We start from the raw sequence: 25,739 nt of genomic DNA on the forward strand, positions 1-25,739 counted from the left end.
CTGTGGTCTATTTCTGTGACAGAATAGTCTACAGCAGTGAAAAAGAATAAACTGGAGCTACACACATCACCATGGATGAATCACCAAAGAGTAATTCTGAAAGCAAAAACAGCATGATAACCTTTCCATAAAATGTAAAATATATTAAAAAAGTACTTGTTTAAGGAAGAAAATATAAACAAGTTTAAACTTTAATACTGAAAAGTCATGCATGAGAAACAAATAAATTCAGGAAATGAATTGTCATTTGTAGAAAAAGAATATGCTTGCAGATTTGTACACAAGGGGCTTCAACTTCTTTCTGATGTTTTTTCCGGGTCTATGGATATTAGGCATTTATTCTCCATATACTTTACATAGCAGATATATTGTATAATAGCATTAACAGTCAGAAAACGATGGGAAATGTATTTTAATACACTCTATTGCAAACACAGGTGCAAAAAGAAAGGGACACAAGAGATCCACGAATTATTACAAAGGGAAAAAGAAGTTAAGATCTTTGATGAAGCATTTCACATCAACAAGAGTAAAGAAGAAACAAAGACAGCAGAACCACTTGGGCAACTGACATCTTGGTGAGAGAGTTTCATATTCCTAGCAGAGTTATGATGTTTAGATATAAGGATATTTTAGAGACAGCAAGGAACGTACAACCGTTGAAAGAGAACTGGATATAATCTGAGCTCAGGCAACAGCTAGAAACACGTGAGTAGTGAGTTCATTGAGGGACAGAAGAAAAAACCAGAGGGCCGTGCAACACTGCGGAGTTACTGAGCCGGGTAGGAACCAGAGCCAGCAAAGGAAAATGTGTTTATTTGTTGGCAAAGGCTCCAGAGACAAGTCAGCTCTTCACTGAGTTCGAACATAAGGAGAAGTACCCAAGAATGTAAGCCTTTCATCACATTTGTTTCATCTGTCACTTTATTTACTTTCCCTTGAGAATTTAAATGGAGAAGAGATCTGAGCGAATCTGAAATTTGCTATTTTCTAACGTTAAGTCCAAAGCTTCAAATAGTTTTGAAAAATCATCAGGTCTGTTGGAGATTTATTTAGAACACTTTAAAATGTGCCTGTCTCTTAAGTTTTAAGCCACACTTTCTTCTTCTACATGTTATCACCTACATTTGACTTTCAATAAGAAAAAGAAAATTATGATTGTTACTAATATTTTGGGGGAAGTTTCTATGTAATAAAAAAGACACAGTGCCAAATCCTGTACATAGATGATCTCATCAAACCCTCAACTTTATAATCAAGGACTTATTTAATCTGCAACTAATTTTTTAAGCAATTAGTGTCTATTACGTGCAGACACTGTCCTAGGTCCTAAAAATACCATAGTGAACAGAATAGATCCAAATTCCTGCCCACAGGGAGCTTATATTCTCATGGAAGGAAAGAGATCATAAACAGAATAAATTAGTATAACATACAGTTTTACTATATTTGTATTGACGCAGGTAATGAAGGGAAGGGGATTGAAAGTTCAAGGAAGTGTGTTTAATTTTAAGTAAATAGGTCAGAGAAGGCCTCACTGAGCCACTGATTTTATTAAAACCTGGAGGATATAAGGAAGACCGTGGGAGTACTAATGTGGAAAGCAAACTCACAGCAGCGGGAATGGCAAGAACAAAAGCTTCCACCCCAGCAGCATGGAGCCTGATCGTCCAGGGTGTGACCTGCACTCTCAGGATATGAGAGAATGGGGAGAAGGATCCTGGGGAGACTCGGAGGCCCTTTCAGAAAATGGTGCCTTTACTTTTAGTGAGACAGAAAGGCTTCATCAGGTTCTGAGCAGAGGAGTGGCCTGATTTGAATTGTTTTAGCAAGATCAGGACAGGAAACAAGGCAGACGTGGTGGTGCCCAGGGAGGGGGCAGGTGGGGGTTGCTGGTCACTCAGACCAGGGTGGGAGCTCTGAGAGTTGGAAGAAGTGCTATTTTTCTGGCACAAAAAGTTTTGGCTGTGATGTGAATATGAAATTGCTCGTTGATGCACATGTGCTTTTGAGGCTAGCATACTTGTACGGTCCTACTGATGGGGAAGTGCTCTTTCTCCTTTTTTTAAACCATTAGTAAACTATTATTTGTCCATAAGCTATGGATACACTGTGTGCAATGATCTCCATTTTGCATACAGATCACTGCATACTAAACTCCTTTCTATTCTTTTCATAGAAGACGGCTGCAGTAAAATTATTTCTAGTGGCTGGTTGCATTGCCATGTGTATGATGTCAAAACAATGTCTCACTTTGTTAAAAACTTAAACACAGAAGTTGGATCCTGTGGGACCATCCTTCTGTTGTGAACTATCATTGTGCAAAGAAGAGTATGTTACTGGTCATTTAATACAGCTGAAGGCCCGGGGTGACTTTGATCAAGTTGGCATTACAACAGGCCCTACTCTGTCAGTCTGGTTTGCTTACCAACACATTAATAGTTAAATGTTGTTACCATGGATATTCACTGCGCATCAAAATAATCACCAATACCAATTAGACATAGTCACTAAACTTACAAGATAATCTCTGACAATAAACTGGCCAGCCAGATGATCTAGGATATATATACCTTTATATCTTTTTAGACTAAGTTCCACAGAAAATACAAAAACATATAATAATGATAGGTTTAGATAATAATAAATATCATGCTAGCTTTTATAATAACAAGAATATATTGTTTTTAACCTTTCAGAAGGAAGTTTGGATATTAGTCATGTACCACTCCAATCATGCTATATAACCAGTGACCCCCAAACTCAGTCGGCTCAAGTAGCAACTGTTCATTTCCGTGGATCTGCAGCACCTGTGGTTCTGCTTCACATTGCAGGTCAGTGAGTGAGCTGGGAGACACTGCTCCCTGTGTGTGTATCCTCCTTGAACAAGTGGCCTTGGCTAGGCATGCTCTTCTCAGTGCTGTTGAAAGAAGTGCAGGAGAGCTGGCCAACCTGCAAAGTTCATCTCAAGCAGGGGTGAGCTACAGCGGGTTGTACTTATTTATAAAGAGTTCATTGTTATATTTTCAGCCTTTTGTGAGTTGGTAGTTAAAAACAGCCATTACTAAAATTTAAATTATAAGAGGACATGGTCAAAATTAATTAAATTATAAAGGAAGATAAATATTCAAAATGCACCACCTTCATTGTCTTTCTGCATTCTTAGTATTTAGAATATTAAGGTTATTAAGGTCTACTCTCTCTGTGTGGTAGAAATACTATAAATGGTATGTGACTCTAAGTTTCTTTCCCGAGTTGACTCAGCAGCATCTCCTGGGTAGCCTGAAGCTGGCAGCAGTGAACTATTGATACCATGGAAAATAGCAAATGTAACAAATCAGAACGTTTTCCCTCATGTTGTTGACAACTGATTCTCCACCCTCTGCTTAATAAGGTGAGAGTTGGTTGTCGAACATTTTCAAGGAGAGTCTTCGTTGAGTCTTGATTGCGTCAGGTCTGCAAATACTTCATTGGCCAAAATCAGGCAGTAATGAACATGGTTCTACCTTGGTCAAAGAGATGGCAAAATGACGCAGCGAAGGTGCATCCAGAAGGAGGGATGAGTTGTGAAGCTAATAGTTCAGCCGGCCACAAATGGAGAAAGACACAAAAGGGATGTAGACAGGGAAGTCAGTGTTTCTATGTGTCAGTGAGTACATATAACTTTGATTTTCCTCAAAGAAGATTATTTCTCATTATTTCTAACATCTCTTAGAGAAAAAATAAATATTTAAGTTGACAACTTGAATTACAAAATAGACTCATCTATTTGTATTAATAAAACAGTCTTTAATTAAGATGGTAGACAAACAGGAATAAGCTGGCATGAGTTGCCTGTTCATGATTCCTAAGCCTTAATAGGTATAATTCCTAGTAAATTTTTATTTTATTCTGAATGTATCATATTTCACCAAAATCCTGATTCTTTCAAGGTACAGTGAAGCTGACATGGCCTGTGAGGAAAAAAACCCTCTAAGTTTAACTCCAAGAATTTAATAGTCTTGCTTTCCTTACAAGCAGATTTGCCCGTTAATTGGAAATAGCATTCCCAGCTGCACTGAGAATTTTCTCTGAACAAAGGGAGGAGGACATCTTAAAGATTGCAGTGGAAGTCAAGGCAAACCATAATTTACATTTCAGAATATAAATGCTCCAGGGAAGCCTTCTTCCCCTGCTGCCTGGAACTTTGATTGGCATTTCAATAGGACTCCACCAAATTGGAGGTTAGTCCCAGGAAGCCCATCCTCATGGGTACCAATGACTGTAATTCCAGGCATCTGATCTGAGAAAATAAAGTCTATGAGAACAGGACATTTAAAAAGTCAAGACAACTATGAAAGCCAATGAGAACCAGAAGACCAACCCAAGAAGGAGAGGAAGGAGATGGGTACTGAGGAATTGTAGGTGTTTATTCTGGAGATCTGATGTTTTCTAATTTAAGTTAATTGTGCTGGTATGGCTGTCAATAAAATGGTAGAGACCAAATACATTTCCTACCCCTACCCCAAAACTCATCCTCTCCAGAGATAACTATTTACCATAATCTCTTTTTAGATTTAAAAGCATTATAAAAATAAAATGGATCTCATTCCCCATTCTCTGAGGAATTCAGAAGACTAAGCCTGAAAGCCAGTCCGGACCTGGCACTTTGGGGAAGACTTGTATCAGGTAGTCAGTTGTGTACTTTTATCTGAGCAGGTTTTAACCTCTTTCTGATGTGATATTAACATATACAATCTGACATAAATCTCAGCAATGTTCTCCTTGGGCAGTCTACCCAAGCAATAGAAATAAAAGCAAAAATTAACAAATGAGACCTAATTAAACTTAAAAGCTTTTGCACAGCAAAGGAAACCATAAGCAAAACAAAATGACAATCTACAGAATGGGAGAAAATATTTGCAAATGATGAGACTCACAGGGCTTAATCTCCAGAATATATAAACAGCTCATACAACTTAATAAGATAAAAACAAACAACCCCATCCAAAAGTGGGCAGAAGATCTAAACAAGCAATTCTCCAGTAAGACATACAGATGGCCAATAGACACAAGAAAAAAATGCTCAACATCGCTAATTATCAGAGAAATCTAAAACAAAACTACAATGAGGTATCACCTCACACCAATCAGAATGGACATCATTCAAAAGTCCATGAATGATAAATGTTGGAGAGGGTGTGGAGAAAAGGGAACCCTCCTACACTGCTGGTGGGAATGTCATTTGATGCAGCCGTTATGGCAATCAGTATGGAGATTCCTCAAAACTGAATACAGACTTATCCTATGATCCAGCAATCCCATTCCTGGGCATATATCCAGACAGAACCTTAATTCAAAAAGACACATGCATCCCAATGTTTATAGTAGCAGCACTATTTACAATAGCCAAGACATGGAAACAATCTAAATGTCCACCAACAGATGACTGCGTAAAGCTGTGGTATATTTATATAATGGAATACTACTCAGCCATAATAAATAATAAAATAATGCCACTTGCAGCAACATGGATGGACCTGGCGAAAGTCATTCTAAGTAAGCCAGAAAGAAAAAGAAAAATACCATGTTATCACTTACAAGTGGAATTTTAAAAAAGAGGAAAAAAAAAAGAAAAGAAAAGTGAACTTATTTACAAAACAAAAACAGACTCAGACATAGAAAACAAACTTATGGTTACTGGGGTAAGGGGGTGGGAAGGGATAAATTGGGAGTTCTAGATTCGCAGATACTAACTAATATACATAAAATAAATAAACAACAAGTTTATAGTGTATAGCACAGGGAACTATATCCAATATCTTGTAGTAACCTATGGTGAAAAATGCGAAAACGAATATATGTATATTCCTGTATGAATGAAGTATTGTGCTGTACTCAAGAAATTGACACAACACTGTAAACTAACTATACTTCAATAAAAATGTATTAAAAAACATATACATAACAGGAGCTATTGGTCATTACATGGTGGGTTTTTTTGGGCTAACATCTGATCTAAAGCAATTTTATTGTCTAAAGACTTAACAGTTCAAAGAAGAGACCTTGAGGTTATAAGGTTGCAGCTGCCAGCAGACATTGCTTTGAGAACGGTCGGTGGTCTCCCGAGTAAGACACAGCTCAGAAAATTCAAGTTCTCAACAATACAAAAACGTGTTTGAAACCACATCCACGATGGCCACATAGTTTTACCTTGAATGTCTGAATCACAGCTACTCCATTTGGATTTTCAAATGCATTCCCTTCCTCCAGACAAAAGCAGATGTACAATGCATACCCAAAAAGGTTATAAAACAGGACACTTTGATCATTAAGTTAAAACTGCGTATAAGCCAGAACGACATCCCCATACCTCAGTATGTGCAGATTTCCCCCATCATTTCCCCTTCTGATTACAAATCTTTCAGTAGAAAGCACTGAGGATCAGAATACCCATCCCTCCATGCTGGGGTGATGGCTCCTGCCCCAGGGTCAGATCATGTCCCTCGGTGCTGGGCCTCCTTTATATTTGCCTGGTTATTCATGCTGAGGGAAAACTAATTAGATATCGTGAACAGGCTTAGAGGTATGTCAGTGGGGAAACAATTTATAAGCCATACATCTTATCACTTATACCCAATTGTTACACAAGCACTGTACAAGTGCTTTTAGCAATAGTCTTACAGCCAGCATTGTTACACATCATGATAGTTATATTCTGTGACAACTCCGTTAGAGAATTCTCTTTCTATCCCAAACATTGGGGGTAACAGCGCGGTTGGAAGTAAAACAGTAACTTTCAATACTGATACGGAGACAAATATTTGGTAAACAGTTCAATTTAAAAAACACAAGTTAAGACCTAGTAATATTTCAGACAAAACCAAAAAATTATAACCATATTCATCAGTTTACTCAAACCTACGTAATTAACCCTATTTAATGACAGTTTTAGGAAATTGGAGTTTTCACTAGATTTTTGTTTGTTTCTTTATTTTGCGGGGAGGTAATCAAGTTTATTTATTTATTTAATGGAGGAACTGGGGACTGAACCCAGGACCTCGTGCATGCTAAGCAGGCACTCTACCACTGAGCTATTACCTCATTAGACTTTTTGAATATTTTACCCAGTTCAGCAGTATGATTTAAAGGAAACCTGTACTTATCAAAAATTTCTTTTTATGAATCTTCTTGAAGATGAAGCAGTTTTGCAAAGCATCAGTTGAGCTGTCTATAAGTGACAAAAGACTTAAAAAGGCAAGGTTAAAGATCTGACTATGGCGTTTCTGACAAAGATGGTTAATCAAGTCACTGTGACATACATTTTATTATAACAACTAGAATTGACTGATAACATTGTACCAAGACATATCTAAATTTCAGAAACTTTATATAATTTCTGGAATATCTACATTAATAACATTCGTATCACTCATTTGACAATTCTTTCTGTGTATTTTAACATGCCAACCAATCCTAGTTAAATATTTTTCTCTGAGGTGCCTCAGGGGCCCTCCGAAGCACTCCAAAGTTAGTTGAAGTCAAAATAACTTTAATTAGAATTTGATAAGAAGTTTGTCAAAAATATCAAAAAGTTTCACACAATCTGTTATCAGAAGCATTCTTAGTAAACCTGTTCTGTTAACAGACAGGAGCCAAATCTGGTCCTGCACCACACTACTTTTAATAACAAAATTCATTCACCTAATTAAGTTTTTTTATTTGTTTGTTTTTTTGGGAGGGAAGGTAATTAAGTTTATTTATTTATTATTGTTATTTTATTTAACGGAGGTAGTGGAGATTGAACCATGGCCTCATGCAAGTTAAACATGTGCTCTACCACTGAGCTATAATTCCCTCCCCCAACTAATTAAGTTTAAATCTAATTTGAGCCCGACCATGCACAAAATTCCTTTAGGTCTCCCCTTCTATAAACTGTTTACTTAAAAAAAGCAGTTTCATTCCTCATGCTTTTTACTCAAAATATATATCCTACTTTCCTACTGTATACTGATGTTTCCTTTATTATTTTGTATAGCTTTAATGACATATATAATTAGAATCTTCAATTTTTAGAAACCTTAATTTCTAGAGGAGGTGTCAAGATGGCACCTTAGACTCACAGTTCACCCTCTCCCACAAATACACCAACAATTACATCTACAAACCCACTGAATTGCACAGAACACCTACTGAACGCTGGCAGAGTATCTCTCACTTTGAAATACGGAGGATTCTCACAAAATCCATTCATACTGTATAGTGCAGGGAACTATATTCCGTATCTTGTATTAACTTATGGTGAAAAAGAATATGAAAACGAATACATGTATGTTCATGTATGGCTGAAGCATTGTGCTGTACCAGAAATTGACAACATTGTAAACTGACTGTACTTCAATAAATATATATATATACATAAACCTTAATTTCTAGTGAAAACCAAGAAGTAAGCAATTATGAACTGTCTTTTACATTAGCATTCTGTAGACTGGCAAACATAAATACCAATAATTTCTAAAAACGTGTTTATAGAAAATATTTCAGTGTGGCAGTGAAAATATTTAATAGTCTTAAACACCTTTAGTTTCTCTGTAAAGGGAAGCCAATGTTTAGTAAATATTTCAGTTTCTTATTTTGTTTGGGAATGACCTAGCTATATAATAAATGTCCATTATTTAACTTAAGCTAGCACAACTCTAAAATTTCAAGTTACCAAATGTACGGAGAGATCATTTTTAAGTAGACATTCCTAAAACAGAATTATTTCTAAAGAGTTCACCTGAAAAGCTCCTATGCCATTTGCATTTAATTTACTTATAAGCATTTTATCATAGCAAGTTAACTAAAATTTATTTTCCTGCAGACAAACTCGGCAACGGAAACAACATGAACCCACTGACCTTCAGTAAACTTAGGTACAGTAAAAGAGATGTCTGGGTTGATTATACCAACAAGCTTAAACTAGCTTTCATATCAGATATCAACTTAGTATTGAATATTTCCTAGATCACATGAGCCTGAAATTTGTTATCTAGCTTCTTTTATACTTAGAAGTATTTAATTTGAGTGCTTACTTTTAAGTCAATTAAATAGAATTCTTTTACATGTTAATTTTTACATAAAGACAGAACTAGAGATCTGTTTTCCTGCTTGAGTTTTAAAAAAAACCTTTTTTCCCTTGTGAGCCCAGGTAGATCATTTACATCTCAAAGGCACAGGAAGTGAAACGCAAATTCCTCCTCTGTTATACCAAACCCAAACATCGTGGCTATTTTCAGTTTTTTTTTTTTTTTCCAGTTCCCAAATATCCACTTCAGTTTAAAGAAAAAACAGTAATGGATAATAAAATATATATAAATATATTCACTCACATTCGCATGCCCCACTTTCAGCACAACCAGGAAGAGAGAACAGGCTTTGGACACACCCAAGATAAAAGCCAAACTGCAGAAGGCCCACTTTGATACAACAGCAGAGTCATTAGGGCCATTGTTTTCCCGATTTCTGGGAGTCCTAAGGTCACAAAGTGTTACAATAAAAATATCATTTTCTTTCATTTAAGGCAGCATAGCTGAAGATCTCCCGGTTTTGCGAAATAACACTCTGGGAAGACTATATATATAAAATGGAACAGAGCTCTGATCATCCACACAATTATTCACAGCTGATGTTACCAAATACCAAGCAAACAACTGAAAGCTGTCTCTCAGCGTCAGGGTTCCCTAGCCCCCACAGCGAGATTCCCAACCAAAGCCCCGCCAACCCAAAAGGGGAGAACGCCAACCAGCGCCCCTTCAGAGACGAGGCTGGACGAGGGAAAGTCCCCACCAAGGCTCTGCCCCGGGCGAGGCCAACCAACAAGGACGGACACCCTGGTGTCCTCACACGTGACCCTGTTACTCAGAGACGTCTCAACCGGTCAGTGCCAGTTCTGACACACGTACAAACAACAAACACGGTCCCACAAACAAAGCTTTAACTAGGTGTAGCCCCCAAATTCCACTCCCACGCCCAGACGGAGGCCTCCAAACGCAGAGCCCAGCTCCGGAAGGAGGCCGGACCCAGCGTGGCGCCGGCCCCGCCGGGGAAGCCGCCGGGAAGGAGCGGGCGGGATTTTCCCTCCTGCGCAAGCCGCGTGGCTCACCCCAAAACCAGGCCCACAGAAGCACAAGCCGCAAAGCAGCTCCGGTCGCACAGACGGCAAACCTGAGGAGACGTCGTCTAAAAATTCCGCCTGTACTCCTAGACCGGGGCCCCCAAACAGCTGGGCCTGGAGAGCTCCAAACAGGACGCGGAGCGGCCGGCCCTGAGCCCAGAGCGGCCCCCTCCCCGTGCGGACAGGCCCCGACAGCGGAGAGAATTCCCAGCCCGCGGGAGCTGGGGTCACTCACCCTCAGGCGACCCGGCGTGTGGACGCAGCTCTGGAAGGTTCTGGCTCCAAACAGCCTCGCGCCGGGACGGCCTGCGCCTTTCGGGGAGGGCCCTCCGAGACGCCCTGAGCGAAGTGAGCCCCGGCCGCTGCTGCCACCCGGGGGAGGGGCCCGGGCTGGGGTCGACCCGCCGCGGACACAGACTCTGGGACCCGCTTGACCAAAACTGTTAGCGGAGGCAAGTCCGTGCCCGACGCACTGTGAGGCCAAACACACCGAAACCTCGAAGTTTGGGGCAGAGCGAGGTTGCCAGCAGGGCCCCTAGGGTCGAGAAAGGAGCTGGGGGTGGAGCTGGCTGAGGAAAACCTGAGCTCCCTGAAGGCTTTCAGCAAAGCTTAATTAAAGGCAGGTGAGGGAGGGGGTGGAGGGGCACGTGGTCAGCTCGTGCGCAGTTCTCTGATTGGCTGGTGGTGAGGAAACAGGGCGGGCAACACTATCAATCTCTGAGTGCCACGTGCTCACAATCATCAAGTGGTTCATTTCTTCAATTTGGTGGTGGTTTTGAGCATTGAAAAAACTCAGGACACATGCAGGGGATACTATTATCTGGATCATTCAGAGAGGAGCTACAGCACAGGATATGGGGGAGGGCTCTGTCCTATAGGGTCCTGCTTGGTGACACACTGTCCAAGAAAAGAGGAAATATCTTTGCTCCCAACCTTATTGTTCCCATGCATTGTTTTTTATCATTAATTTATTTATTAACTGTAAGTCTTTTATCTGTGCCCTTTATACGGTTAAGGATGATGTTTTCCTGTTTTAGTTTGCTAGCTGAGATATTTTATTAGGAATGGTTGATAGATTTTTAAAAATGCTTATTCTGCATCTGTTGGGATGAGCATTTGGTTTTTCTCCTGTCATGATGGTGAAATTTATTTGTTTTTCAAAATTAATTTGATCTTGTATTCCTGGGATTGATGCTGTTCAATCATGGCATAATATCCATTTTTAAAATAAGTTGAATATGATTTGATAAGATTTTGTGAAGATATACTGATTAATAGTTGTATTCTTGTGATTGTCGGGTTTGGTATCAGGATTTTTCTGGCTTCATACAGCAAGTCAGAATATGTTTCTCTCCCTTTTACTTTACGAAACCATTTGTGTACAGCTTATATTAATTTTTCCTTAAATATAATTGGTAAAATTCACCAGTAAAATCATTTGGCCTTGAAGGTTTTGTATGGGAATATTTTTGACAATTTCTCTAACAGATATAGGGCCTCTTTTTTTCTTTTTTTTTTCATTTAATTTCAGCTTTTGCCAGGAGTATTTTCAAAGAATTTGAGCATTTTGGCTATGTTGTTGAATAAATAGGCACACCATTTTTCATGATGTTGTCTTATTTTATCTGCAGTATCTATAGTTCTGAGACACATAATTGTCACTTTCCATCACTTTTTCATAGACTTTGTTCGGAATTTGTCTTTACTTATGCACTCATCTTTCTATTTGAGATTCTACTGGCTTCCCCTGTATGTAGTTTGATCTACCTTCACCAATCTTGGAAGAAGGAAGGGACATATGCTCTACATGGGCACATACAAGTTAGCTTATGTCTGCATACGTCTGTTCTCTTTTCCCTCTTTTCTTTCCCCCTACAGAGAGCACTTGCTTGCCTCACTGATCCCAGTGCTCACATACTGCCCTGGCTGATTAGAACCTGCATGGAACGTGGGGGCCACTTGATGAACTACTCCCAGGTTAATCTCATCCTAACCCAGGTCTCTGTAATCTCTAGTTTGAAAGTACCAGTGGAGTTACTATCTTCTACTGCCATTTTCACAGACATCTTCTCAGTTTGTTTTAAGATGTTTCCATAAACAGCTGGGTCCTATCAAAGTTTCATCTGTTAGAGAGTCTTCAGCATCTATTCTTGTAAAACATTAATAAACTGACCTCCATTAAATAGAGATGGGAGGCCAAACTGGGGAGATCTCATGCCCTGCAGTAATGGTGGAGCCCAACAGGAAGACAAAAGACTCCTATTCTTTCTTGGCAAGAACTCAGCGTATGGAAAGCCAAGGACTCTGCATTTACAGCTCTCCCACCCTCCTTTCCCCTCTATAAGAGTTCTCCTTCCTTTGACCTGCGGGGATTTGCACAAGACTTGCCATGTTTGCAGACCCTGAATTGTAATTCTCTGCTGATCCTGAATAATCTCGTCTTTGCTGGAGAACTATCTGACCGTCTATTTGTTTTAGTCAACATACTCCAACTTTGACATGAATTAAGGGATAGAAGGTGGGGAGGCAGGAGATGTGCTTAGCCCTGTATATTGATCCTAAACCAGTACTGCAAAATGTAAAAGCACAAAACATGTCAGTGGTTGTGATAAAGATAATGATGAAGAGGATGCTTTCTTCTGGTTTAACATTACTCTAAACAGAATGGATACTCAGCTAATATGCTCCAGGATATCCACACTAGCTGTGCATAACCAGCATCTATTTTGTTTAGTTCCTGCCCATCCTATGTTTGCTATTAAAAAATGTAAATATCATATTTAGCTCTGATAGTTGCAAGGCACACAAAGAATAATCTGGTAGCCTGGAAAAGCTGATAAGGAAATAACACTTTGCAATTCTTGCTCTCTTTAAATTGATAGAGTTGCTGACAGCTTGTTTCTCTGCCTATTTGCTACAGGAATCTATTAAGGAATCAGAGGAGAATGTGCCTGACTATTTGGTAGGAAACAAGATGTAGTGTAGGCATACTAGACCAAAATGTATCTTGCACTGACCGGTTACTAAGCCTTGGTTTTCATCCAATAGAACCACAACAGTAGACTCATGCTTTTTTTCCTGTCTAGTTATGAATTATGGCAAAGCATAGTATCAGCATTGCCCCAGAGTTTAAGCAAACCATTCCCACAGAAATCTGCCATCTTAACCCACTGGGTTGAGATGAAAATAATAGACAGGATTAAATAGCTTACTCAGGATATCACATTCTTGTTTTAGGCTTCACACTCTGACAATATTCTTAATGTCACACGAATGCTGTTTCACTCTTTTGAAAGATGGTCAGGGTCCACTGACCATCCTCACATGCATTAACTGCAGACTGCCTAGAGCTAACTGGAAGTACAGCTCCAAGGAGTTCGAAATAAAAAGAAAAAAAAAATAAACAGGAGTTCATGTGTTGGTATGTCAAAGTTCTAGGCAATCAAAGGAAAAACCTGGAGACATCATTTTATCTGTAATAATGAAAGCTTGAGGTCTTTGGGACACAGGAGGTGGTTAAAAGGGCCTTCAACTTGTAGGCTTGAAGATTTCTTTAAAAATGCCTCCTCCACAGCTGTCCTCCTAATGTACCTTTCAGAGGCTCAGCTGTGTTCTGTAATGGTTTTTAAAAGGTTATACTCCCATGTAAAGATGTTACCCCTTTTTCTCTAAGCAACTTTTGCTGAAAGCAAAGCAAAATAGGCCTTTGAAGTGGGGGTCGGGGGGAGGGGGGATCAAACACCTAAGACATAAAAAGAAAGATTTCAAATTTGGAAGATTAATACCAACTTTAAGACTGCATTTTGGGAACCATCAGTGTCCAGTAAATTCCGATGACAGTTTGATGGCACTTGGAGCTGGACACTGCAAACAGGACACTTGTAGATGAGATACATTATCAATAGTCATCCATATGCTAATCTCAGAGCTCTAACAGGTGCTTCCAATTTCAGTTTAAAACTAATTTCTTTAAGCAGTGGTTTTCAAAATGTGTTCCCTGGACTAGTAGCAACAGCCTCACCTGCGAGCCATTAGAAATGTTCATTCTCAGGTCCTACCTCAGACCTAGTGAATCAGAAACTGTGACCACGGGCCCTGCAGTGAATTTTAATGAACCTCCCCAAGAGATTCTGATGCATGCTGCAGTTTAAGAACACTGTCTGGGAGAATCTTCCCAGGATGACTGTCATCCAAGGTCACAGGCGTCCTACTCGCCCCTTGGACACTTCCCCTAGACATAGTATTTCCCCGGGTAACTAAACAATGTTCATGTATAACTGCAAAGGACTGGCAGGAGTTTCTAAAGTGCCAGGAACTGGGAGTGAGGGCGAAGCTTGCTATATGGCAAATAATCCTGGACCTGCCCCATCCATATAGATGAGACAGGTTGGCCCTTAGAGTTCCCCTGGCTCTGCTCCTCCAGCTTTCAAACCTTCTTCTGGCCTCCTCACTTGGTAACCAGCCTGAAATCCCTTCTCCAACTGATTTTCCCCACACACCTCGGTGTTTTGGTTTGTTCTCAGCCCTGCTCACTTCCTCATTTTGCCATCATTCCCACCACCAGCTCCCACGATGGAAGCAAGCCCTAATCAGGGGGAAGTGCAACAGGCCAACATGTCCCAGCAAGGGTAATTAATAACACTGTTCTATCCACTCCCAACCCCTCTGTACTTAAATTTAAAACCTAACTTCTGGTATATCTAATACAATTGCCATTTCTGGAATGAAGAAACAGACTGAGAGAAGCTCAAGAAAAAAAAAAAAATCCCGAGGTGACACAATTCTCAAATGTTTCATGAAAACCAAACTTACTTTTATCTGCTTGCAAATTTCTCGTTGCCCATTCCTCGCCACACTATCTCATATGTGTTAGCTTCCCGTTTTGTCTGTAAGGTCTGTACTGTACTTCTGATTTGTAGGGAGAGAAGTTTAGGGCTTGAAAGTTATAGGTGTTGCTGAGTTTGCTTAGTTCTACTTATAAATGAAACAAAGCCAAATGCTTTTGTTTCAGATAGAGATTGCGGGGGTGGGGGGGGGGAGGTAAAACAGTTCTTAATCACTTGGCATTTCTTTCCTCTTCTTTCACAGAGGGCTGTGTTATTTTTTCCATTTGGACTTTAAAAATACCCTTGAGAAATGCCATTGCAGATGAAGGAAGGAGAAAAAGGTGGAGTTTATCCTGCCATGCTTTGCAGGTTAAATGTAAAACAAAGGAGGACGGTGGTGCATATAAAAAGATATAATATGTATTTTTCCCCCTGCTTTAATCATGTCAGTAGGACCAAAATTAAGTAATATCTTTAAGTCTAAAATAAGGGTGCCCCTGCTGAAAGTCAAGTTCAAGAAGTCAGAGTGGTGAGAATGAGTCTAATATGAGAATCTGTATAAATGACATAGTGTGGGCCCGAATATCTTCTTGGAGTAAATGCGCAAAACCAGTCTTATCTCTCTCTTTTCTGATCAGGATCCGCATGTAAAAGGGAAATACGAATAAAATTGCTTTGTTCTCACTCGAAAAATAAATAAAAATAAATAAATAAATAAGATAAAATAAGGATGAAAACAAGGAATGTGGTTGGATGTCTTTCGCTCTCCTGAGGCAGCAGCCCAGGGAAATGGGCTTAAAGCTACGGCAGGAAGAATTTGAGCAGAACTCAATCAGGATGGAGGGCCTAGCTTTGCTAGTTGTGTTTTTCCAGGACCAGTTACCATGACTTAAAGAATAGTCATCCCTGCCCACTCAGCTGAGGCCCTTTGATTCCAGCTCTGCCTGGCGCCTTCTCCTGGAGGCACACCTTTCCCCAGTTGACCTCTGCAGTTACTTGCAAAATCAGGGTCTCATGACCGATTGCCAACCTGAATTTGAATTCTGGCTCTGTTCATTTTGACCAGTGTGATGTTGGGCGGACGAACCCACATCTGAAATTCTGAACCCATATGTGAGACTCGGTTCCTTTACTTGGCACCTGAGAGTAATTTAACTTGTTGATATCATCAAGCTTCTCAACAGGATCAGATCCACACTGGTAGAGCCCAGCGCTGAATGAAATGCGAGACCCCCTTGTTCAAAAATTACTGAAAACTTCAAGATGGCAACAGCAGATTATTAAACCAAGCACAGGACTCTTCTAAACACAGAGGCCCTCTTCATGCAGAGCCCTGTGTGGCCGCACAGTTTCAAATGCTGGTGAGGCCTGCTCTGTGCGTCAGAATCCCCTAGATAAACCATCTCTGAGGACCTGGTGGGTATTACTCAAGAGGACCCAGATTAAGCAAACCTGAGTTGACGTGTGACCCTCTGCCAAGGTCTGGCAAGCCTCTAACTCCTCCATACAGAACTGCTGTGAGCGGGTTAAGCGATGGTTTGAAACACCCTCTTTTTTTGGATATATTTAAATAGATCTAAAATTTTTCAGCTTGATTTTTTCCAGTTTGTATCCCCTAAATTTATTGTGAAGATTAAATAAAATAACAAATGTAGACTACAGGGCTCACTGTGGAACCAAAGCAGTATTTCCTCAATTATGTTCCTGGAATCACCTGAATAAGAAGATTGCTTCTTACCACTTCGATCTGCAGGTCCCATGGCAGGGCCTTATGAATCAAAAGCTCTGTAGTCGGAACCCAGAGACCTGCATTTTAACCAAGTATCCCAAGAGATCTGTTAGCCACCAAAGCATTAAAGTGATTACAGTAAATATACTACCCATCAACCCACTGGCAGTTCTAAGAGCAGTATGTAATTTGTCCTGGGCAGAAGCCCAGCCATTACCAAAAGTATGTGAATCTGAACAGTGACAAACTCTTTTCCTGTAGTAATGATTAGTATTGTAACAATAACAATGCAAATTATGGTTCACTGAGCCTTTTGTATGTGTCAGGTGCTTAACAGGCATTGCATTTACTCCCACAACAGCTTGTGAGGTAGATATCAGCATCCCATTTCACAGGAAGGAAAACTGAGGCTCAGACATTGAGGGACTTGCAGCTAGTAAGGGGCTGTGAGTGCCATGATAAGGCCTGGCTTCTTGTGGGCCCAGGGTCTATGGAGTTCTGACACTCAGCTACCTTTCTGAGTAGGAAAAAAATCATGAATGCAAGTAAATTATCATCATAAACCTATTTTCTCTTTTCGTAGTCTAGATGCCTTGGCCTTCTTAATAGTGAATTTAGAATTTGGAGAACCGTCTGGAGGGCTAATGCGATGGAGAGGATCTCTTGCTCAGCAGAAGAGACTCCAGGAGGAGTATTATTAAACTCCACTGTTTTCTCATGTCTGAAGCTAAACCCAGAATGCCTAGTGAGACATTTGTTACTACTTTTTTCTTTCTTTTTTTTTTTTTTTTTTTGGTTAATAAATTCTGGCTAAATATACTCCAAAGATGACAAATGCAAGAGGAAAACAAAGAGACGCATAGAACTGTATTGAAGAACATCTTGATTTCTTCTAAGCTTTAGCAGTTATAAATAAACATTCATGTGCAGTTTTCTGTGTGGATATAGGTTTTCAACTCCTTTGGGTAAAAAGGAGCATGGTTGCTAAATCATATGGTGAGTGCATGTTTAGTTAGTTAGCAGTGGCCGAACTGTCTTCTGAAATAGCTATACCATACTGCATCTCCACTATCAATCAATGAGAGTTCCTGTTGCTCCATATCTTCACCAGCATTTGGTGTCATCAGTGTTTTGGATTCTGACTGTTCCAATAGATGTGCAGTGATATTACATTGTTTTTCTCACCTATTTCCTCTTCCCACCCCTGTCCCTTCTGGCAACCACTCATTTGTTCTCTGTGTCTATGAAACTGTTTCTGTTTTGTCATGTTTGTTCATTTCTTTTGTTTTTTAGATTCCACATAGAAGTGAAATCATACAGTATTCTTCTCTCTCTGTCTCATTTCATTTAGCATAATACTCTCTAGGTATCACTTTGTTGTTTTAATTTGCACCTCCCTAAGCACATATGATGTGGAGCATCTTTTCATATGCTTATTTGCCATCTGTGTATCTTACTTGGTGAGGTGTCTGGCCCATTTTTAATCTAGTTGTTTGCTTTCTCACTGTTGAGTTTTAAGAGTTTTTATATATTTTTGGATACCAGTCCTTTGCAAATGCTTGTTTGCAAATATTCTCTCCTTTGTCAAAATGTGTTTTGCTTGTCTTCTCATTCTCCTCTGTTTTGCAGAACAGTCATTTTTAATTTTAATGGAGTCCAATTTATGAATTTTAGTGTCGTGTTTAAGAAGTCATTGTCAAATCTGAGGTCACCTAGGTTTTCTCATGTTATTTCTAATGAGTTTTATAGTTTGGATTTTATATCTAGGTTTATGATCCTTTGTAAGGTGATTTTTGTTAAAGGCGTAAGGTCTGTGTCTAGATTGTTTTGTTTGTTTATTTGGATATTGTACAATTGTTTCAATATCATTTATTTAAAAAATTATCCTTCCTCCATTGAATTGCCTTTGCTCTTTTTACAAAATCAGTTGACTATATTTGTGTGTGTTTCTTTTCTGGGACATCTATTTCAACCTATGTTTCTATTCTTTTATTAGTATCACAATGTGTTGGTTACTACTGTAGCTTTTTGGTAAATTGGTAGTGTCAGTTCTTGGACTTTGCTCTTCCCCTTCAGGATTATGTTGGCTATTCTGGAATCTTTGCCTCTCCATATAAACATCAGAACCAGTTCTTTGATATCCACAAAACACTTTGCTGGAATTTTGATTAGGATTATGTTGAATCTATAGATAATTTGTTAAGAACTGATATCTGACAATACTGACCTTCCTAAACATGTATGTGGAATACCTTCCAGTGGATTTTGTTCTTTGATTTCTCTCATTAGGGCTTTATAGTTTTTCCGTATGATTTGAGAATGATATATAATATTCCTATATCATATGCATACATATATAATACATATTTCTATACATTTACTTTCCCGTTTCATTTTCCTCTGCTGTAATTCTTCATCATTGGTCCATTTTTGCTCATTTTTAATAATTTCTTCACCAAATTTATAATACTTATTTTCGATACATTGTTTTTAAATTTTAATATTAGAATTTCTGTGGATCTGCTTCTATTATATAATTTTTACCTTTACCTATGTGTCATATTTTCAGAGCTTCTACATGTTTCATACTTTCCTTATTGTATTCTCACATTGGGTTTAAACAAAAATAATAGAGACTTAGAGTTAATACTATTTTTCACCAAAGAGGGCATGAGACTTCTACTGTCAGAAAACCAAGGAGAGGTCTTTGACTGGGTTTGAGCTGTGTGTTTAAAAACATTTGGTTCTTAAAATCTTCATTCAATCTATCTCATTTTTAGTTTAGGGTTCTTCCTCCTGAAGGTTTCTGGGATATAAGTATCACATGACTATGAAAAATTTCCTTCTGCTGATAGCACATCCCCCCCTACCCCCTCTCCTGCAATGCCAGGCAGTAGGACAGAATAGACAAGCTGGGAAAACGAGAGATGTATTTGGAGAGATTCCAGATGCAAGGCGCTCCTGTCATCCCACGTACCCGTTAGTTCTGAGAACTATGATCTACTTACGTACATTGACTTATCTAATATTAATGATAACATTATGGGAGATGCACTATTATCATTCCCATTTGGGAAATGAGAAAACTGAGGCAGAGATGTTAAGAACAAACAAACACCTTTGCCCAAGGTCATACAGCAGGTAAACAGTTCACGTGAAGTTCAAGCTCTGTAATCAGTGTAGCAAGCTCACTTTCAGAAGGACTTCCTTAAGGAAGTCGCTTTCTGTGGCGTGGGCCACAGTTGCATATGGATGTACAGTCAGTAACTGGCGTGAGCAGTAAAAGATACCCTTGCACAGATTTCAGCCCTTGCTCCTTGATACCCTCAGGTCTGGCTGTTTCTTTTCCAAACAATTGTTTGAATAAAGAAGTTCATACCTGCTCTATCCCTGTGCCTTTTCAGACAGTGCCACTTAAGATACCCTATACCACTCTACCAACAGCAATACCACTGGGAGGCCTGCACTTCCCCCTGAACGTGCTCTGCTCTCTATACATGTCTGCTTTCTTGCTTCCACCTGGATTTGAGCCCTCCTGACTTGAACCTGAGCTTGTCCTTGGCACACAAAGAGGGATCTGGCTTTTCTTTAGCCCACGATCTAGCTCACTGAACCTCCATCTCTCGTTGCTCTTAGTCAGTGGAACATTCTTTCCCTGGCTCTGAGAGCTCAGCTTGGCTGTGCCCCTTCTGAGTTTTTTGGTTAGGAGAAGTTTCGATGACAATAGGAATATAGCAGCAATAGCTTAGATATATTCCTTATTAAACATTTAGATGTACATCAAGTGCAGATAAATATTATTCTGAGTAAAAACTCTACTGGGTTATTAGATTTTGTATTTTGTGTTCCTATACAAAATTATTCAACAATGAACAGAGCTGAAGCCAAATTAAAAAGCCCATGACAGGTAGATTCCGTAATGAATGAATCAGTAAAAGTGAATGAATCAGTAAAAATACTCAACAGAATTTTATGTTTCAGGCTTTGGGCAAGACTAAGGATGAATTCTAACTCAGGCTGAAATAATATTCAGTGTCACCTCATACCAAGCAGAGAGCTACACTGTTTACACAACAAGTGGCTATTCCATCAACATTCATTTTTATCCACGTAAAGGACCATCAGTGGCATTTAGATAACCAACAGTCACATTTGGAGCTCTTATTGTCATGACAAAGGTTGGAAACAGAATGGAAAATGTCACACGATCAGGTATTTTTCTGAGAGTACAAGAAAGTGTCTCTAATATCTTGTGTTCTTAGGAGCACATTTTCTCTATGATGAAAACTGACAACTCGACCTGATTGTCCTCTCTGCAAAGCAGAGAACAGGGTCCACTGAGAGGCATGCTAATTTTCCAGCCAATGACTATTTTGGTGCTTAAATAATCTAAATACCACAGGCAACTGCTTTAGTTGCAGAGAAAATACATTCAGAAATGAAGTAACCATCCCCAGCTCATGACAGCAGCAGCCCACCCTCATCCCTGCATTTAGTGCGTGACTGTCCCGCTGTCTTTCCTTTTGAAGTTCCATAGAGAGTCACATTAAGGGGGCGACTGCTTCCATCTCGGGTTCCATTTAAGCCACCCTATTAACTTTCTGTTAAAAGCTTTCCCTTTTTCTTTTTCTTCTTTTTTTTTTTTTTTTTTCCATTTGAACATTTTCTTGTAAAATCTCTGGCCGGAAGAAAAATTCCTTTTAGAAAACTTTGACTGAAATATAGAAGCGAGTTTTCAGTTACAAGCCTTTGAAAAGAAGTGTAGGTTTTCCAGCTCTGAACAAAAATATTCAGCTCTATCTTTTATTTGGTATAGTCTTAAGTCAAATACAGATTGATGTAAAATGCCAAATCTGCATTTAGTTTTTGATCCTACTTGAGAAGCAGTGGATAAAAGTTTGGGTGAAATTCAATGCGTTACTTTTTTAAAACTGAAATTCCTGATCACTGCAACCCTCCAATGATGCTATTCACAGCTTTATCCCATATTTGCAGGTACAAAATACGGCAGAATCGTTTTCCTGAATTCATTCCCTAGTTGTCCCCTGTGCGTCATTTGCAAAGAAATTACTTGGCATCTCATAGGGGACTGCAAATGGCTCACATTATGATTAGCCAGAACAGTCAGTAAAGAGGGATTTTGAGGATGTATATTAGGACCCTCTGCTCCCTAAAACCAAGTGTGCTATTTCTTGCTGTTATAGCTGAAGTCCTTTGCGTGTTGAGAACTTCAGGGAGGTTTCTGGAGTCATTGTGGATGTGCAGGCCCCTGCGTAGTACTCAACATTAAAAACTAAGATTACATTAAGGAGAATCCTCTAAGAGTAAGAGCTTAGTCCTGTTTGGAGAAGACGTAAATACCTGAGATTAGGTTCATTTAAGTCTTAATGATGAATGCTCCTCAGTTGAAAGGGGTAATAAAAGATGCTTTTAAAGCAGACTGTTCATAGGGAAACTGCAACTTTCGGCCAACATGGATGGGTTGGTGCTCACCATGTGAGAGTTGTGGCAATGGACTGAGAAGTCAGATACAGGACCATGTAAACCAGTTAAGAAACAGATTTATCCATAGCCCATAAGGGGTTATGAAAGTGCTTATGGAAGGAAACGATGACAAAGTTGAATTTTAGAAGGGGCATTCCATGCAGGAAAAAAATCAGGGAAGGTGGGTCAGAAGGAGAAACCATGGGAGAACCAAAATCCATCAAGAAAATTGTAATCTGGATGAAGGACGATGAAAGAGGTACAGTAATGTCTGAGGGGAAGGGATAAAGTTAAGGTATTTGGGAAATAACAGATATGACGTGGTCCAGGATGATCTGGAGATTTTACAAGACTAGAAAGGGAAAGTGCATGCAGAATTTTGAGTACGTTTACTGAGCAGTAATGTAAGGTGCTGTAGAACACTGTACTTAGCGTCTATATCACACTGATTTGTCCTGAACAACTTGTTCTTTAAACATGGGATCTGAACACCTTCCTGAAATGTAGGCTTTTGTTCATATGTCTCCTAAGCTGTACATGTTGGAAGAGATGATATTCCTTGTAATTAACAGAGGACAGATAAAGGACAGGTTTTCAGAAACTTTTCATTGAGTTGATGTACCAGATAATAATAGTGATCATTATCATCATCATCATTGTCATCATAGGGCAAGATCTTCATTATACAATTTACAAAACACTTTGTGTGCATTATGTCATGTGATTGTATGTGAGCCAGGTAATTTTTCAATTGGGAAAACTTCAGAATAGTTAAGTAACTTTCCCAAGGTCTCAGGTCCTGTAAATCTAAGGAGTGAGATGAGAATCACATTTTTCTGTCTTCCAGTAAACTGCCTACCTCAACAGCCAATGTCAAAACTGATGTTGGGGGGTTAATGATCTTTCCAGCATGTTCCAGCATCAACTGAACAGAGACAGGCTAGCACTGTTTGTGGGTATTTGTCACTGAGTATTTTTAAACAATATTTCTTATTAATGGCATGTGTTTCATACTTGTCTAGAAGAGTTATTCCCTTTTAGTTACAATATCAATAGTCAATTTGCCTTTGTTATTCATTAATTTAGCTTGGATAAATTTTGTATTATCAATTAATTCACTAGAGCTATTTCCATTGTCTTCACAGATTCCTAGATAGCATGGTCCTAAATCCCACAATCAAATACTGACATTTCTTTATTTGCAAACACATTTATATGCGTAACAATGGACAGTGACATAATTGTTCCACCAAAAATTATTTTAAACAGTATAATAGTAATGCACCCTACCACAGAACTATAAAGGAGGGAATGGCTGAGGATTCACAGGTTAATTGGTAGGTAACAGTTAGATTTCAGAAGAGGAGAAAGTTTATCTGCTGAAATCTCAACATCTATTTACCTGAAATAATTAGACTGTGGAAATTCTGAAAATCTGGTATTTGGTTCAGAAATGGGGAGTTTAAGGCACAATCTTATTCACAGCAATGTGACTGGCTATTTGCTGGGGGCTCTGGGGAAAGTTTCTTTTCTCTCCTAGAAAAGAATGACAGAAGTGACTGTTTTCTTCTACTGGAACATCTACACTCTGGCGATGCAGCCAACACAAGGCAGTGGCAGAAGAGTGGAGCTGGGAGCTTTTCCTTCCACCTCTGGAGACACCTACCTAACCATTCCTCATTCAGTGAGCTAGTGTCCCATTTTTGTTTATAACCAAGAATTATAATTAATCTAATTTTATATACTTAAGAGACACAGTACAGATATTTTTCTCCTGGAAACACATGTATCTTTCACTACACATAACACATAACCCAAAGGAAGAGAAGACATCCCAGGGAGAAAACTAAGTACGTACAAAGGCATGGAGATCAGGGCGCTTGGTCTATGCAAAGAATGGTCCACATTCATCAGTTTCCAGAGATGGATAATTATGAAAGAGTTGTAGTAGGCAGAGATAGGCAGGAAGATGGCAAATGAGAAATGGATCATGCAAGACCTTGCTTTGCATACCAAGGACTGTAGATTTTAGGCCAGAAATGAAGGCATGAACTCTATCAGCAGTCCCCAAAGATGGTCCTATATATTCCATATGAATTACCCTCATGAATACATTGTTAGAATATGTTCCTAGGCTGAATCCCTTATTCAATAATAAACTTTCAACCTCAACATGTTACTGTCTGCATATATTGTTTTAAACATTAATATTAGCAAGTTCCACTACAATATTTAGAAACAGAGGTGGTGTTTTGGAGGATAAGTGAGAGGGGCTGTTAAACCACAAACAGCTTCTGCAAAGGTCAGCTTGCAAAAGCATATCTTTGCAATTCCCCAGAAGGGTTAGATGTTCAAATGCTCCTACATCTTCACAAGAGAAACTGTGATGACAAGATAAAAAACCGTATGGACTCACCATCTTTGATAAAGAGGATGCTAGGATTCACTCAGTCCTCTGTAGTTCACAACCTCCAAATGTGGAAAGGACACTGACAACACCATGGGCAGAGAATGCACAGACTATGGCTGAAATGAAAGTATTGAGACGTGAGTTAAAAAAAAAACAAATCTAATTCACTTGAAAAATTATTCCTGCTTGCATGTGGATACAGTTCTAGCTTTTAGGCCCATTTTCAGAGTATAAAGAAACTCTGGCCTTGGGGTACACTTTAGGCAGAAAGTGTTCCTGGCTCTTGCCTTTATGCTGTTTGCCATCACCAATACTAAGTAGGGTTTGGGTTTTACAGTCCACTTCCAGACTTGCCGTGCTAATGGTTTCTTCTGGTCTGTGAATAACTGAGTGATTTTCTCAGACAGCATATTTGAGGATTAAGAAATATAGTCTTTGGCTATGGAGTCAAGGATTTTCTTAGAAAATCTCAGGCTCATGATAACCCCGTACTTCCTGTTGGACACCTTCTCCATGCCCAACATTGTGTAAGATGCTCTGCGGGGAGGGCAACAGAATTAAAGTGCATTGCTTTGGGTAGTCCTCCTCCACCAAATTCACCCTTGCTAGGAACCTCAGATTGTGACCTCTTTCGGAAATAGGCCTTTGCAGATAAAATCAGGTGAAAAAGTGGTTGTTCTGGATTAGGGCCCTAAATCCAGTGACAGTGCCTTTATTAGAGAAAGAAGAGAGAGATTTGAAACAGAGACACCAAGGAGACACACAGAAGTGTGAAGAACTGTGGAGAAGACCAGGTGGAGACAGAGACGGGGCTGGAGTGATAATAGCTACAGGCTAAGGAAGGTCAAGGACTGCTCGCTTGTTGTCACCAGAAGCTGGGACAGAACACACTCTCCCCCAGAACCTCCAAAAAGAATCAACTGTATTGACATCTTGATTTTGGATTTCCAGGCTTCTGAACTGTGAGAAAACAGATTTCCTTTTTTTAAGCCACCCGTTGGTAGGCATTTGTTACGGTAGCCTTAGGAAACTAATGTAGAAAGGAAGCCAAGCTCAGTTAAATTCACGCTATGGACACTCAGTTGTTCGCTGAATACTCAGGAGGAGTTCTACCCCCGCTCCACAGATGGAAGAAGGAGCTCTTAACTAGCT

This window comes from Camelus dromedarius, chromosome 17 (genome assembly GCF_036321535.1).
Source record: "Camelus dromedarius isolate mCamDro1 chromosome 17, mCamDro1.pat, whole genome shotgun sequence".
Lineage (NCBI taxonomy): Eukaryota > Metazoa > Chordata > Mammalia > Artiodactyla > Camelidae > Camelus > Camelus dromedarius.